The sequence below is a fragment of the Mizuhopecten yessoensis genome, unplaced genomic scaffold (assembly GCF_002113885.1).
Source record: "Mizuhopecten yessoensis strain PY_sf001 unplaced genomic scaffold, ASM211388v2 scaffold8195, whole genome shotgun sequence".
NCBI lineage: Eukaryota > Metazoa > Mollusca > Bivalvia > Pectinida > Pectinidae > Mizuhopecten > Mizuhopecten yessoensis.
This window is the reverse complement of record NW_018407426.1, coordinates 1,643,428-1,660,510: the sequence shown is the minus strand read 5'-3', so window position 1 is coordinate 1,660,510 and position 17,083 is coordinate 1,643,428. Positions and strand designations below refer to the sequence as shown.

The 17,083-nt window shown below is 35.0% G+C and overlaps 1 protein-coding gene across 6 annotated transcripts in view; it reads right to left on the bottom strand.

Annotated features, from left to right (window-relative positions):
- LOC110455265 overlaps positions 1–17,083 on the bottom strand; it is a 100,852-nt gene that overhangs the window by 36,170 nt on the left and 47,599 nt on the right. For 4 of the 6 annotated variants that reach the window (XM_021505269.1, XM_021505277.1, XM_021505278.1 and 1 more), the window contains one exon: positions 3,002–3,128. The gene's annotated coding sequence lies outside the window, so the exon portion shown is untranslated. Of the gene's footprint in view, positions 1–3,001; positions 3,129–4,086; positions 4,252–4,724; positions 5,191–17,083 lie in introns of those variants that run through there. The other 2 variants (XM_021505271.1, XM_021505272.1) reach the window with 2 other exon arrangements.

The window sequence follows — 17,083 nt, the reverse complement described above, 5'->3', positions numbered from 1 at the left end:
AGGTAATGGAATCATGACCTGATCAACGTCACAAGTCTGTCGTCAGATGTTGCTCTCCTGTACACAATTATACCTGAGCCAGGTAGATCCTAATTAGCCAGAACTAAAGCAGCTAATGAGTAATCAAGGAATAGATAATCAGGATTGCATGAACTAAACCTTTCAATTGTGACAGATTAAGCTCGGATAACTTAAAATAATCCCAGGTGACATGTTTCAATAGCATATTGCACAAGACATTGCACAATTAATAGAAAACTTGTCAGATTCATTCGCATTTTAATGATAAAGTAACTTGACAGTACGTCAAACTGATTTAATTATTAAATATTACAAGGTGCTCCTTTAAATACAGATCAAGCTATTATTTTAAAAGATGGGAAAAGAAATAAGATAGAATAAAAGAAATACTTCTTTTATAATACCTATTTTCTACTTTTCCCACCATAAAAAAATCAATCGATAAATTTTTCATCTCATTATTTAGCTTTTGGTATTTCTACATTATTTTTTTAAAAAGCTGTTCTAAATATACACCTTCCCTGTATAACCACTGACCCTGAAAAGCAATGTGTCACACATACTCGTTATACAAACACGTTTACCTGGCACTGCCAATACGTCACAGCATCCTGGATTGTTTCTGTCAATGGACCAGGATCTGTATCCCAATTATTGAACTAATCACAGGTTAAACAAGCTGTTTGACACAGGGAGGTTACCTATGGTTTTACAGCCTTTACTTCCTCTGCTTTGTTGTTCCAGACTAATAACTGTACCACCTATGTCCTAATTACCCTAGAACCGTAGGTGAGAAATGTCAAAACAAACAGTCCTATCCATGAGGCCACGGCTAATGTTCTGCTCCAGTGATCCTGCTCTCCTGACCATACCTTTGTGCAGACAGATAATTGAAGCATTGTGCCCTAATTGGGTACTGAGTGGCATATATGTTTGAAAGGTGTTCTGGACTAAGAGAGCCTAATAGGGATCACCTGTGGTCCCTTCCAGTATCCAATCAGCTGTGTCAGCAGACCGGCCAGGTAAAATTCACAGATCAGTGAACACAATCTGCTGATTAGGCATAGGAAGTGATGGCACTTCCAGTTACCTGTGGAGAGGGGCGGGGACAAGGTGGGTCACACCTGGGCAGGTGAGCTGTGACACCTAACAAGGTGTGTACTGTAATCATGGTCAGTGACTAGCAGCGTGTATGTTAGCTATAATAAACACACATGCCAAGTACATATAGGTCAGGTGATTACAACAAGGAAAATTATTGCATTGCAATTCATATTACCCCAACCTCATATATTAAAAATACAAGACTGTAACAAGTTGCTGCTATTCCAAGAGGTTCTCATTCAAAATTCATAAATTGTAGCGACAGAGTACATGAGATATGCTTCAAATAAATTGAGGTATGGTTTACAAAGGGCCATAACTCTGTATTTAATGGAGTACAGGACCCAAATTGGCAATACAACATTCTGTCATCCCATTGTGAGTATCCCAATTGTGAGTAATATTGACACTGCAATTTTAGGTGACAAGGATTATACAAGATATGCCCCAGAAAAATGATGCAAGGACTGACAGACGGTGAAAAGTGATGGCTCCCTATGGTAGTACCAGTTGCTGGGTACGGATAAACAGAAGATTACGACGTATGGCAGGTACATAAATTAGGTACTCGCAATAAACAGTGCAAGATTCCACAATAAACTGTGTATGATTCTAGAAATAACTTTATAATGAAGTGTTTAGCTGCAGACATATTGTGTTCCTGCATGTGTACAGCGCTTGTTTGCACACACACACACACACACACACTTCACAACAGGTGAATGTGGAGTCTGTACCAGGATGTACGTATTATCAAACTGTCCATGAAGGATACAATGAGCGACATGCTTGTGATCGGATCAAGTTACCAAGACAAACTATAAACATGACAAATGTAACAGATTAAAGAATAGAAAATATTATTTGTGTCTTTCCTATTTTAATATCAGCATGCTAGACCCTTAAAAATGTACATCCGCCATTGCTTAAGTGTAACTCTTAGTAGTTGAGTGGCGCAGTAGATATTGCACTCTCCCTTCACCAAGGCGGCAAGGGTTCGATTCCCTGATAGGATGTGAAAAGGTCTGAGGTCACACCTGACTGACTACGCAGGTTTTCTCCAGGCACTCCGGTTTCCTCCCACAGTAAGATCCCTTGCCGGCTACCATCCGGGCCAATTTGAGTGATTAATATCCGATGAGTTGTATTAACTTAATGTTTCTAGGTTCTTCATTTGTCTACTGTTTGTTTGACTCCAGTACTAAAATGGCCAGTATTTGAGAAGTTGTGATGTATTCAACATATTTTTCTACACCAATAAAGCACTTCAATAACTATAAAACATTTAAGTGCTGTAAAATTTAAATGTGTATTCCGCTTCAAGCCATATCATTTTTTTGGCCATAAATCTCGTCAATTGTGCAGTTTATGGTCGGTGACTTCATGACACGGGCCATAAACTGATAGTGTGTTCATGCCTTTTTACATCTAACTGCAATTTTTTTTATTACCGTTTATCTAACAACATAATTATTTTCTTTATTATCATACAAAAATATCAATGAAATAAATTAAATTTATAGTGAAAAACTTAATGAAATATTCTGACAGCCATGCAGTCACCTTTGGCTGTTGCCGGTATTTCTATCTGGGTAGAAGGCTGAAAGTACTCTCCCTAAATTTATTTACGACTTGTTAACAGGGTAAATAAACCCTTTATGGAAAGACTACTGAGAAGTTTCAATGTCTACGAAGTATAAACGGAAAATTTAATTAATATCTAAATTTTCAACTTTCTATACAAATTGCTCAATAGCACATATAGCACATTGTGTGTTATCTATGGACAGATAAGTGTCGCGTCACATATAGCTTATCCTTTTAAACCTAGCTTGTTATCTGTTTTATGTTTTTTTGGGTGTCTCCGTATACGTACCAGGTTTCGTGGCGTCTTCTTTGAAGCGTATTCACAGTCACGGCCATGCTTAATGATGATCTGGTTCAATGGTCAAGTTCTGGTTCAGTAGTCAATAAGTTCTGGTTCAGTGATTAATATGTTCAGCCTGTAAGACAAATAAGCACTGTTTAGAATCAGGTGTCGCAGAGCTACTCGTGCAGTACCCACCCTCCCTTCTCCGTGTATAGACTAATCCAACAGCTCTTATCAATTCATCCAACAGTTACTTATTAGCACAGTGCCAGCTTCTACTTTGTTCACTGTGTCATATTTTTTGTGTGTATGGCCGTACCCCAGTTTGTGTCTTCATGAAAATATATTAGCTTCAAGCAGGATGCTATCAATAGTACCATTCACTTAAAAAAAGTTAAACTCTGAAATTCTATACTTACAACTGAATTTTTAATGAGGATATTTTTTTTGGACAAATTTAAGTTTTCTTCTTGTTTTATAACTAAATACACACAACAAATCTTAAACAGCCTTCCCATACCAATGAAACCACATCCTGGTGTGAAGGAAACAGAAATATATCTGACTCCGAAAATGATACGAGTTATTTGTGTGTCAATTAGTGGTAACAGGTCCACTTATCCAGCGTCCTTGTACAGGTCAAGTGAATGAGAAAACTGTACATGATAAGTAAACTTGAGTACAACACATTCCCTTACTGATACTTATATACACAGAATTAATCATACAAGTTTGGTGACGTAGCAATCTAAATAGTTTGAAGGCAACATGCACAATTATTTTTTTTAAATACTGTTTTAAATATCACTTAATATTTCAAATACATATGCAGTTCGATACATCCTGTTTCAAACTGCCTGAAAAAAATATAGAAGTGTTTGGTATATGTCTTATGCAATCTTTGTAATTGAATTTATCATGAATACAAAATTATTCCAGTGGAAATAACGGAACTACCAAGAAGTATTCTTGCATTCACAAGATTGTGAATTGAAGCATCAGATTTCACGTTTTCAATACATGCTGGACAATCGGCCTGTAAAATGTTTTAAACCCGATTCATAACTGGATTATATTAAGTTAAAACTTACCTGTGTGCTAATATGCCTGACTTCCTGTCCAGCGTGTTAAAGGTGTTAGTTGGGGAAGTGTGACAGAGAGGAGAGAGTGGCGGTCACTGCACCATGACATTCTGCCAGGCACACCGGGACACTTACTGACCGACTAACATGCACAAGCAGGGAGTTCCGCATGAACTATAGTCTATGGTGTGAAGTCTGATAAATCTCGTACACAGTTCTGCCTCTCAAAGCTATGTCATTCTACATCAGATATCGTCCAATAATAAATTTTCCTTAGGTAACTCAAATCTCACCCAAATCAATCAGTTTTATGATTTATTTTGAAACGTTTGAATCCATTTATGATTATTGATTTGAACATTTTTACCTACTATTAATAATTTTACAGACTAAATGTAAAATGAAGATCGCGTAAGTTGACTAAACTTTGAACAAACTGTTAGGACTGATAAGAGAGGTTACAGAGGCCCTATTTATTTATAAATACTGGCAGTGCACACACATATAGCTGTTCCACATAGCCACACACCTATACAGACATGTCATGGATTACAGACCGCTACCCAGCAGCCAGGTGACACCGTTATCTACCTGTACTCACACCGTTACCTCAGCGTATCTCGTTAACCCCTCACGTGTGTTCTTACCTTGGTGTTGGCTCAGGTGTGCTCTGACCGGTCACACTCTGTTGCTATGTACCACAGTAAAATTCTGCTAATTAATGTATCAGATGTAATGCCTGGTTATCCCCTGTACATGTTTTACAGTGCCGTTATCACGTCAGTTCGTGCATGAACATACTATGTCCCTGTAATCACGCAAGTCTTCATACACAGCGAACCAGCAATCCGTATCAGAACTAATAAAGGGTGGAAATGGTTCTCGTCAGTAAATAACGGGGGTCCTCGGTAAATACCACTTGTGTTACACATACACTCTGTAGCAGAGAATAAAACTAAATCTCACTCGGTGAAACAATCGCGATGAATAGTGTTCACCTTCAGTGATCATCTGTCCTCCATCACAGACAGCACTGTGGAGGGCTGCTGAGTGGGAGCTGTGTGTGTTAGCCTGCTCCTCACACACTGTTACGCTTCACTTGCTTGTGGAAATATAAATAACCAGGTCTGGCATAGATTCAGCTTTCAGCTCCAACAAATCGGAAAAACCGTTGGACTGGAAATTGGTGTGTGTGGCTGATTGTATTGGTTCTCTAGCCGACACGCCTGGCTGGTTAGCCTGTCTGATTTACGTGTCAATACTAATCCTGTCTCCCTATCCTCTACATTCGTCTCTCACTCTGTCTATCTTATATATCCTAGATATGGAAACATTCATTCCCTAAAATCAAGTCTATGTAAATATTAGTCAGAGGAATGGATCTCACTCTACTTCATCCTTTGGTTTCTTTCTCCTTTTTTCATTCTGTCTCTCTGTCCATCTAAATCAGCATCACATATCTTGGCACATGTAAAGGGATTGAAGTGAATCCCAATGTAGAAGTGTAAGTCACAGTGACACTTTAACCTGTTATAATGCTGTTTAAAGCGTGTACCATACTCAGCATCCTCATCAACATCCTCCTGCTGTAGAGGTCAGTCAGGTACATCTATATCCTTCTCTGTCATAACACTTGATTGTCATGTCTTCAAATATTTCTATTCCCCTCCCAATCCTGCAATAATGTCTGCAGTTACTGATATTTGGTTTGGTTTAATTTTGTTTAACGTCCTATTAACAGCTTAGGTCATTTCAGGACGTGCTTCCATGTGTGCAGTGTATGCGTGCTTGCATGTTTGTATGCAGGAGACAAAATAGTCAGCAAAGTCCAACAAACTGACCAACATTTGAAAAGATTTAACTATACTAACCTAATAAGTCAGACACAGAAAAAGCTACTGCATACAAGTTTAATATTTTAGGTATTGGTTGCTAAGTTGTGTAAACATACTGACAAAATAAAACAAAAAGCCCAGAGGGCCTGTATTGCTCACCTGAATATTTAAACAATCATGGAAATTATCATTAAAAGAAGTATGGCAATTAAGACCTTCTATAGGGTTGGGCATGATGATGGGAATCTCAAATGTTTCCAAGTAATGGCATATGGACGAAGTCTCCATGGGCGGGGCTAGACCCTTGAGCAATCCTGGAACTATACAGGTATTTGTCTCTTTATACTCAGCATCTGTACGTATACATGTATGCGGTTATAGGGTGGGGATCTTAATAGTACACTTTTGAATCACCACCACCTAGATTTGCTTCCAACCAATTATATAGTTGAATCCATCTGTTAGTTAGCTCCAGAGATGAAATCAACTAAAGCAATATGGCCAAATTAACCCTTTTTTTGCCCCACCCCTTACCAGGGGCAGCCCCTCCATTTGTACAATTCTGAATCCCTACCATATAGGAATGTCCACCCAAATATGGTTGATATCCATTTCTTAATTTCAGAGAAGAATTCAATTAAAGCAATATGTATCAGTGTGTATCTAACTTTAATCTGTAACCTGCCATCTGTTTTTATTAAAATTTCGCTCACTATTTAAAGAAGTGTGTCACATTTTACCTATTCATTATTACTTCCACCTAAGTATGATTTTTTTTTTTGTCACCTGCTACAGCACAGAAAAAAGATGATATGACATGACGTCAGAGCATAATTGAAAGGAGCAATACTTGCAAAGTTAAAACACCAAGCAGATACATTAAAATATACTTCTGAAAAATATTGCGATACAGCAATATTTCATCTCTGTATTTGTGGTACGATACAATATACCCGTGTATTGCGATATACCTGTTTTCCGATATATATTGTGACAGCCCTAGTCTACAGTTTCTTATATCCTTTTATCCTCTTCAGCTGTAGGTCTTATAGCCCTGACATCATCAATGTCAGTTGTAATAACGAAATACAATAATTTGTTTATGGTTTAGTGTAATAAATATCTATTTTTAAGAATATTAAATTTTTATAATCACCAAAAAACCTATTCATTCATAAAGCTATCTGTCGAGAACTGATCAGGAAACTGTCTAATAAAACTGACAGGTATTTAAATTATACTTAAATATCAAACCGAATGGGACAGTTTTTTACGAGTGACAGACATAAACATCCATATACTGTAGGGTATACAACATATATTTTGTCCGGGTATTTCCTGTATAAATCTTGGCTGTGAGAACAGCTCTAGAAACTCAGGTACCTAGCCTAATACCCACGTACATTAGAATGTCCTAGCTAGTATACAATGGCATGGTACAACCTTGAAAAGTGTAAAAGTGGAAATTTTTGCATGTGGAAATGTTTGCGTTATGGCACTCTTTTAACTGATTGCAAAGAGGATATTTTCTATTGGCAATGGTTCTGATATCTATATAGTTTATATAATCCAGAAATAAATGCTCACCTGTGGTTATTTTTGCGCAAATTTATTCAACAAGAAAAACGCAACATTTCCACTTTTACAGTATATTAGAGTCCTAGACAACGCATCAGCATCCCTTTATCATTGTACACATGATGGAAGACAGTCACTTTATTTTAATTTGTATGCACAGCTTTTCAGAAGTCAGTTAAATTTCTAGACATTTCATTCGATTCTCTGACCTTAGTAGATTGAGGTCATTTATTCAAACAATGATGCAAGTCGTCCATCCCAGAAACTATGCACTTATACTCATAAGTCAAGGTATTATGGTTCTTTTAAAGATGTATGTTTTTTTTTAAATATTTTAGCATATGTCATATGTTTGTTCTATGTAGAATCCACTGTCTTGTTTATATGAGCAAAATAGGCAGAAATAAAACCAAGTGAAAATATCCAGGTTTGAACAGCTGAACTTCATAAACTCAACTACCTCTCACACAGTAATCAATCAAACTTTCTGTGGACAGATGTCTCTTTTTCTATTCAAAATTGTCCTATTGAATCTATACACAGCAAGAAGCTGTTACACTATTACACAAAGTGATCACTGTCTAAACTGACACCAACAGCTGTTACACTAGCAAAGTGATCACTGTCTAAACTGACAACAACAGCTGTTACACTAGCAAAGTGATCACTGTCTAAACTGACACAAGCAACTGTTTCACTTATACACTGAACACTGGCTAAACTGACACCATCAACTGTTACACTAACAAAGTGATCACTGTCTAAACTGACACCATTGACTGTTACACTAATATACTGAACACTGTCTAAACTGACACCAATAGTTGTTACACTAATATACTGAACTCTGTCTAGACTGACACCAGCAAATGTTATACTAATACATTGAACACTGTCTAAACTAACACCAGCAACTGTTATACTAATACACCAAGCACGGTCTAAACTGACACCATCAACTGTTACACTAACAAAGTGATCACTGTCTAAACTGACACCATTGACTGTTACACTAATATACTGAACACTGTCTAAACTGACACCAATAGTTGTTACACTAATATAATGAACATTGTCTAAACTGATACCAGTAGCTGTTACACTAATATAATGAACACTGTCTTAACTGACACCAGTAGATGTTACACTAATACACTGAACACTGTCTAAACTGACACCATTTACTGTTACACTAATACACTGAACACTGTCTAAACTGGCACCAGTATATGTTACACTAATACACTGAACACTGTCTAAACTGACACCAGCAACTGTTACACTAATTTATTGAACACTGTCTGAACTGACACCATTTACTGTTACACTTATACACTGAACAGTCTAAACTGACACCATTAAATGACATTAATACACTGAACACTGTCTAAACTGACACCATTAACTGACATACTAATATACTGAACACTGTCTAAACTGACACAAATAGTTGTTACACTAATATACTGAACCATTAAATGACATTAATACACTGAACACTGTCTAAACTGACACCATTAAATGACACACTAATACACTGAACACTGTATAAACTGACACCAATAGTTGTTACACTTATATACTGAACTCTGTCTTAACTGACACCATTTACTGTTACACTAATACACTGAACACTGTCCAAACTGACACCAGCAACTGTTACACTTATATACTGAACACTGTCAAAATTGACACCAGTAGATGTTACACTAATATACTGAACACTGTCAAAACTGACACCAATAGTTGTTACACTAATATACTGAACACTGTCTAGACTGACACCAGCAACTGTTATACTTATACACTGAACACTGTATAGACTGTTATACTAATATACTGAACACTGTCAAAACTGACACCAATAGTTGATACACTAATTTACTGAACACTGTCTAAACTGACACCATTTACTGTTAAACTAATACACTGAACTCTGTATAGACTGACAATGACATACTAATACACTGAATACTGGCTAGACTGACACCAGCAGCTGTTATACTAATATGCTGAACACTGTCTAGACCGACACCAGCAACTGTTTTACTAATATACTGAACACTGTGTTAAATGACTCCATTAAATGACATATTAATACACTGAACACTGTCTAGACCGACACCAGCAACTGTTACAATTATATACTGAACACTGTGTTAAATGACTCCATTAAATGACATACTAATATACTGAACACTGGCTAGACTGACACCAGAAACTGTTATACTAATACATTGAACACTGTCTAAACTGACACCATTTACTGTTACACTAATACACTGAACTCTGTATAGACTGACAATGACATACTAATACACTGAATACTGTCTGGACTGACACCAGCAACTGTTATACTAATATACTGAACACTGTGTTAAATGACACCATTAAATGACATACTAATACACTGAACACTGTCTAAGCTGACACCAATAGTTGTTACACTAATTTACTGAACACTGTCTGAACTGACACCATTTACTGTTACACTAATACACTGAACACTGTCTAAACTGACACCAATAGTTGTTACACTAATATACTGAACACTGTCTAAACTGACACCATTTACTGTTAAACTAATACACTGAACTCTGTCTTAACTGACACCAGTAGCTGTTACACTAATATACTGAACCATTAAATGACATATTAATACACTGAACACTGTCTAAACTTACACAATAAAATGACATACTACTACACTGAACACTGTATAGACTGACACCAGCAACTGTTATACTAATACACTGAACACTGTATAGACTGACAGCAGCAACTGTTATACTAATACACTGAGCACTGTATAGACTGACACCAGCAACTTACACAATAAAATGACATACTACTACACTGAACACTGTATAGACTGACACCAGCAACTGGTATACTAATACACTGAACACTGTATAGACTGCCACCAGCAACTGTTATACTAATACACTGAATACTGTATAGACTGACACCAGCAACTTACACAATAAAATGACATACTACTACACTGAACATTGTATAGACTGACACCAGCAACTGTTTTACTAATACACTGAACACTGTATAGACTGATACCAACAACTGTTATACTAATACACTGAACACTGTATAGACTGACACCAGTAGATGTTACACTAATACATTGAACATTGTCTAGACTGACACCAGCAACTGTTATACTAATACACTGAACACTGTATAGACTGACACCAGTAGATGTTACACTAATATATTGAACACTGTCTAGACTGACATCAGCAACTGTTATACTAATACACTGAATACTGTATAGACTGACACCAGCAACTGTTACACTAATACACTGAACACTGTATAGACTGACAGCAGCAACTGTTATACTAATACACTGAACACTGAATAGACTGACACCAGCAACCGTTATACTAATACACTGAACACTGTATAGACTGACACCAGCAACTGTTACACTAATACACTGAACACTGTATAGACTGACACCAGTAGATGTTACACTAATATATTGAACACTGTCTAGACTGACATCAGCAACTGTTATACTAATACACTGAACACTGTATAGACTGACACCAGCAACTGTTATACTAATACACTGAACAATGTATAGACTGACACCAGCAACTGTTTTACTAATACACTGAACACTGTATAGACTGACAGCAGCAACTGTTATACTAATACACTGAATACTGTATAGACTGAAACCAGCAACTGTTATACTAATACATTGAACACTGTATAGGCTGACACCAGCAACTGTTACACTAATACACTGAACACTGTATAGACTGACAGCAGCAACTGTTATACTAATACACTGAATACTGTATAGACTGAAACCAGCACCTGTTATACTAATACATTGAACACTGTCTAAACTGACACCAGCATCTGTTATACTAATACACTGAACACTGTATAGACTGACACCAGCAACTGTTTTACTAATACACTGAACACTGTATAGACTGATACCAGCAACTGTTATACTAATACACTGAACACTGTCTAAACTGACACCAGCAACTGTTATACTAATACATTGAACACTGTCTAAACTGACACAAGCAACTGTTATACTAATACACTGAATACTGTATCGACTGAAACCAGCAACTGTTATAATAATACACTGAACACTGTCTAAACTTACACCATTAACTGACATACTAATATACTGAACACTGTCTAAACTGATACAAGCAACTGTTATACTAATACACTGAATACCGTATAGACTGACACCAGCAACTGCTATACTAATACACTGAACACTGTACTAATACACTGAACACTGTATAGAATGACACCAGCAACTGTTATACTAATACATTGAACACTGTCTAAACTAACACCAAAAACATCAATATCAATTTATTCCTATAGACATTTTTTTATTAAATTACACAAGTACAAGTTACATTGCAATGCATAAATTAACACCAACATGAAGGTTTGGCTAATACATGATTCAGTTTAAACAATATGAAATGTCAACTGTGGTATCACACTTTTCCAATGAAGCAGACATTTTGATTATTGATGAGTATGATATGATGTACCTTGTTTATGAGAATCTCAATGGCTGTGATAACATCCCTTGTTGTTGTCAACTCTTTTCCCCCATAAGTCTGACTTTCACCTCAATATTGCTGTAAAATGAGTCTTTTATGGGAAACAGAAACTTGAGAAGAAAACTTTGGTTTCTCCACGCTGATCAATGTTCCTGCAGTACCAATGTAGATTTGATAACATCGTCATCAATATTTTCCAGAACAAATTGCAAGGTTTTGATTATCAGTGGGCACTGTCTCCATTGTACTATAAAATATTATCTTTCGTTATGCACCAGTGGAAACAACTGGTTTCTATTTACCATACAATATGTTCTATGCAGTGGGTGGAAACCAATGGACCAGAGTCGTCATGGACACAGAACACAAAAAATCCATGCACAATATCATTCTTTATCTTTCATATGTCTATTTTTGTTTATTGACTTAAATTCATATTTTGATGGAAAGGAAGCACAGCTAGATGGCATATGACCAGACATCAATATGCTTGGATATATGTTACTATGTTCAGATAGATGTTACTATGTTCAGATATATGTTACTATGTTCAGATAGATGTTACTATGTTCAGATAGATGTTACTATGTTCAGATAGATGTTACTATGTTCAGATAGATGTTACTATGTTCAGATAGATGTTACTATGTTCAGATAGATGTTACTATGTTCAGATAGATGTTACTATGTTCAGATAGATGTTACTATGTTCAGATAGATGTTACTATGTTCAGATAGATGTTACTATGTTCAGATAGATGTTACTATGTTCAGATAGATGTTACTATGTTCAGATAGATGTTACTATGTTCAGATAGATGTTACTATGTTCAGATAGATGTTACTATGTTCAGATAGATGTTACTATGTTCAGATAGATGTTACTATGTTCAGATAGATGTTACTATGTTCAGATAGATGTTACTATGTTCAGATAGATGTTACTATGTTCAGATAGATGTTACTATGTTCAGATAGATGTTACTATGTTCAGATAGATGTTACTATGTTCAGATAGATGTTACTATGTTCAGATAGATGTTACTATGTTCAGATAGATGTTACTATGTTCAGATAGATGTTACTATGTTCAGATAGATGTTACTATGTTCAGATAGATGTTACTATGTTCAGATAGATGTTACTATGTTCAGATAGATGTTACTATGTTCAGATAGATGTTACTATGTTCAGATAGATGTTACTATGTTCAGATAGATGTTACTATGTTCAGATAGATGTTACTATGTTCAGATAGATGTTACTATGTTCAGATAGATGTTACTATGTTCAGATAGATGTTACTATGTTCAGATAGATGTTACTATGTTCAGATAGATGTTACTATGTTCAGATAGATGTTACTATGTTCAGATAGATGTTACTATGTTCAGATAGATGTTACTATGTTCAGATAGATGTTACTATGTTCAGATAGATGTTACTATGTTCAGATAGATGTTACTATGTTCAGATAGATGTTACTATGTTCAGATAGATGTTACTATGTTCAGATAGATGTTACTATGTTCAGATAGATGTTACTATGTTCAGATAGATGTTACTATGTTCAGATAGATGTTACTATGTTCAGATAGATGTTACTATGTTCAGATAGATGTTACTATGTTCAGATAGATGTTACTATGTTCAGATAGATGTTACTATGTTCAGATAGATGTTACTATGTTCAGATAGATGTTACTATGTTCAGATAGATGTTACTATGTTCAGATAGATGTTACTATGTTCAGATAGATGTTACTATGTTCAGATAGATGTTACTATGTTCAGATAGATGTTACTATGTTCAGATAGATGTTACTATGTTCAGATAGATGTTACTATGTTCAGATAGATGTTACTATGTTCAGATAGATGTTACTATGTTCAGATAGATGTTACTATGTTCAGATAGATGTTACTATGTTCAGATAGATGTTACTATGTTCAGATAGATGTTACTATGTTCAGATAGATGTTACTATGTTCAGATAGATGTTACTATGTTCAGATAGATGTTACTATGTTCAGATAGATGTTACTATGTTCAGATAGATGTTACTATGTTCAGATAGATGTTACTATGTTCAGATAGATGTTACTATGTTCAGATAGATGTTACTATGTTCAGATAGATGTTACTATGTTCAGATAGATGTTACTATGTTCAGATAGATGTTACTATGTTCAGATAGATGTTACTATGTTCAGATAGATGTTACTATGTTCAGATAGATGTTACTATGTTCAGATAGATGTTACTATGTTCAGATAGATGTTACTATGTTCAGATAGATGTTACTATGTTCAGATAGATGTTACTATGTTCAGATAGATGTTACTATGTTCAGATAGATGTTACTATGTTCAGATAGATGTTACTATGTTCAGATAGATGTTACTATGTTCAGATAGATGTTACTATGTTCAGATAGATGTTACTATGTTCAGATAGATGTTACTATGTTCAGATAGATGTTACTATGTTCAGATAGATGTTACTATGTTCAGATAGATGTTACTATGTTCAGATAGATGTTACTATGTTCAGATAGATGTTACTATGTTCAGATAGATGTTACTATGTTCAGATAGATGTTACTATGTTCAGATAGATGTTACTATGTTCAGATAGATGTTACTATGTTCAGATAGATGTTACTATGTTCAGATAGATGTTACTATGTTCAGATAGATGTTACTATGTTCAGATAGATGTTACTATGTTCAGATAGATGTTACTATGTTCAGAAAGATGTTACTATGTTCAAATAGATGTTACTATGTTCAGATAGATGTTACTATGTTCAGGTAGACATTGTTATATTCCGTAAGACATTGTTATGTTCTGGTAGACATTGTTATGTTCTGGTAGATATTGTTATGTTCTGGTAGATATTGTTATGTTCAGGTAGACATTGTTATGTTCTGGTAGATATTGTTATGTTTTGGTAGATATTGTTATGTTCTGGTAGATATTGTTATGATCAGAAAGACATTGTTATGTTCTGGTAGATATTGTTATGTTCAGGTAGACATTGTTATGTTCTGGTAGATATTGTTACGATCCATAAGACATTGTTATGTTCAGGTAGATATTGTTATGTTTAGGTAGATATTTCTACGTTCAGGTAGATATTGATATGTTCAGGTAGATATTGTTATGTTAAGGTAGACATTACTATGTTCAGGTAGATATTGTTATGTTCTGGTAGATATTAATATGTTCAGGTAGTCATTTTTAGGTTAAGTAAGATATTGATATGTTTGGTAGACATTGTTATGTTCAAGAAGACATTACTATGTTCAGGTAGATATTGTTATGTTCAGTTAGATATTGTTATGTTCTGGTAGACATTGTTATGTTCTGGTAGACATTTTATGATCAGAGAGACATTGTTATGTTCTTGTAGATATTGTTATGTTCAGGTAGATATTGTAATGTTAAGGTAGATATTGTTATGTTCTGGTAGACATTGGTATGTTCAGGTAGACATTGTTATGTTCAGGTAGACATTGTTATGTTCAGGTAGACATTGTTATGTCCTGGTAGACATTATTATGTTCTGGTAGACATTGTTATGTTCAGATAGATATTGTTATGTTCAGGTAGACATTTCTACGTTTAGGTAGATATTATTATGTTCAGGTAGACATTGTTATGTTCAAGTAGACATTGTTATGTTCAGGTAGACATTGTTATGTTCAGGTAGACATTGTTATGTTCAGGTAGACATTGTTATGTTCTGGTAGACATTGTTATGTTCTGGTAGATATTGTTATGTTCAGGTAGACATTGTTATGTTCAGGTAGTCTTTTTTAGGTTAAGTAAGATATTGATATGTTTTGGTAGACATTGTTATGTTCAATAAAACATTACTATGTTGAGGCAGACATTGTTATGTTCAGGTAGACATTACTATGTTCAGGTAGACTTTGGTATGTTCAGGTAGACATTACTATGTTCAGGTAAACATTACTATGTTCAGGTAGACATTGTTATGTTCAAAAAGACAATACTATGTTCAGGTAGATATTATTATGTTCATGTAGTCATTGTTAGGTTAAGTAAGATATTGATATGTTCTGGTAGACATTGTTATGTTCAATAAAACATTACTATGTTGAGGCAGACATTGCTATGTTCAGGTAGACATTAGTATGTTCAGGTAGACATTACTATGTTCAGGTAAACATTGTTATGTTTAGGTAAACATTGTTATGTTCAGGTAGACATTGCTATGTTTAGGTAAACATATTACTATGTTCAGGTAGACATTGCTATGTTCAGGTAAACATATTACTATGTTCAGGTAGACATTGTTATGTTCAAAAGGCATTACTATGTTCAGGTAGACATTACTATGTTCAGGTAGACATTGTTATGTTCAAAAAGACATTACTATGTTCAGGTAAACATTGTTATGTTCAGGTAGATATTGTTTTGTTCAGGTAGATATTGTTATGTTCATGTAGACATTTCTACGTTCAGTTAGATATTTTTAGGTTAAGTAAGATATTGATATGTTCTGGTAGACATTGTCATGTTCAATAAAACATTACTATGTTGAGGCAGACATTTCTATGTTCAGATAGACATTAGTATGTTCAGGTAGACATTTCTATGTTCAGGTAGACATTGTTATGTTCAGGTACACATTGTAATGTTCTGGTAGACATTACTATGTTCTGGTAGACATTGTTATGTTCTGGTAGACATTGTTATGTTCAGGTAGACATTGTTATGTTCAGGTAAACATTGCTATGTTAAGGTAAACATTGTTATGTTCAGGTAAACATTGTTATGTTCAGGTAGACATTGTTATGTTCAGAGAGACATTGTTATTTTCAGGTAGACATTGTTATGTTCAAGTAAACATTGCTATTCTTTTTGTACAAGTTCAGGAAGGAAGCAGAGAATCAGAGATCAATAAATTGGTATTAAACTTTATTTCCAGATGTTAAGCACAGAAGATAATCACAGTAACTGCAAAAAAATAAAAATATCTGAGTTTTACC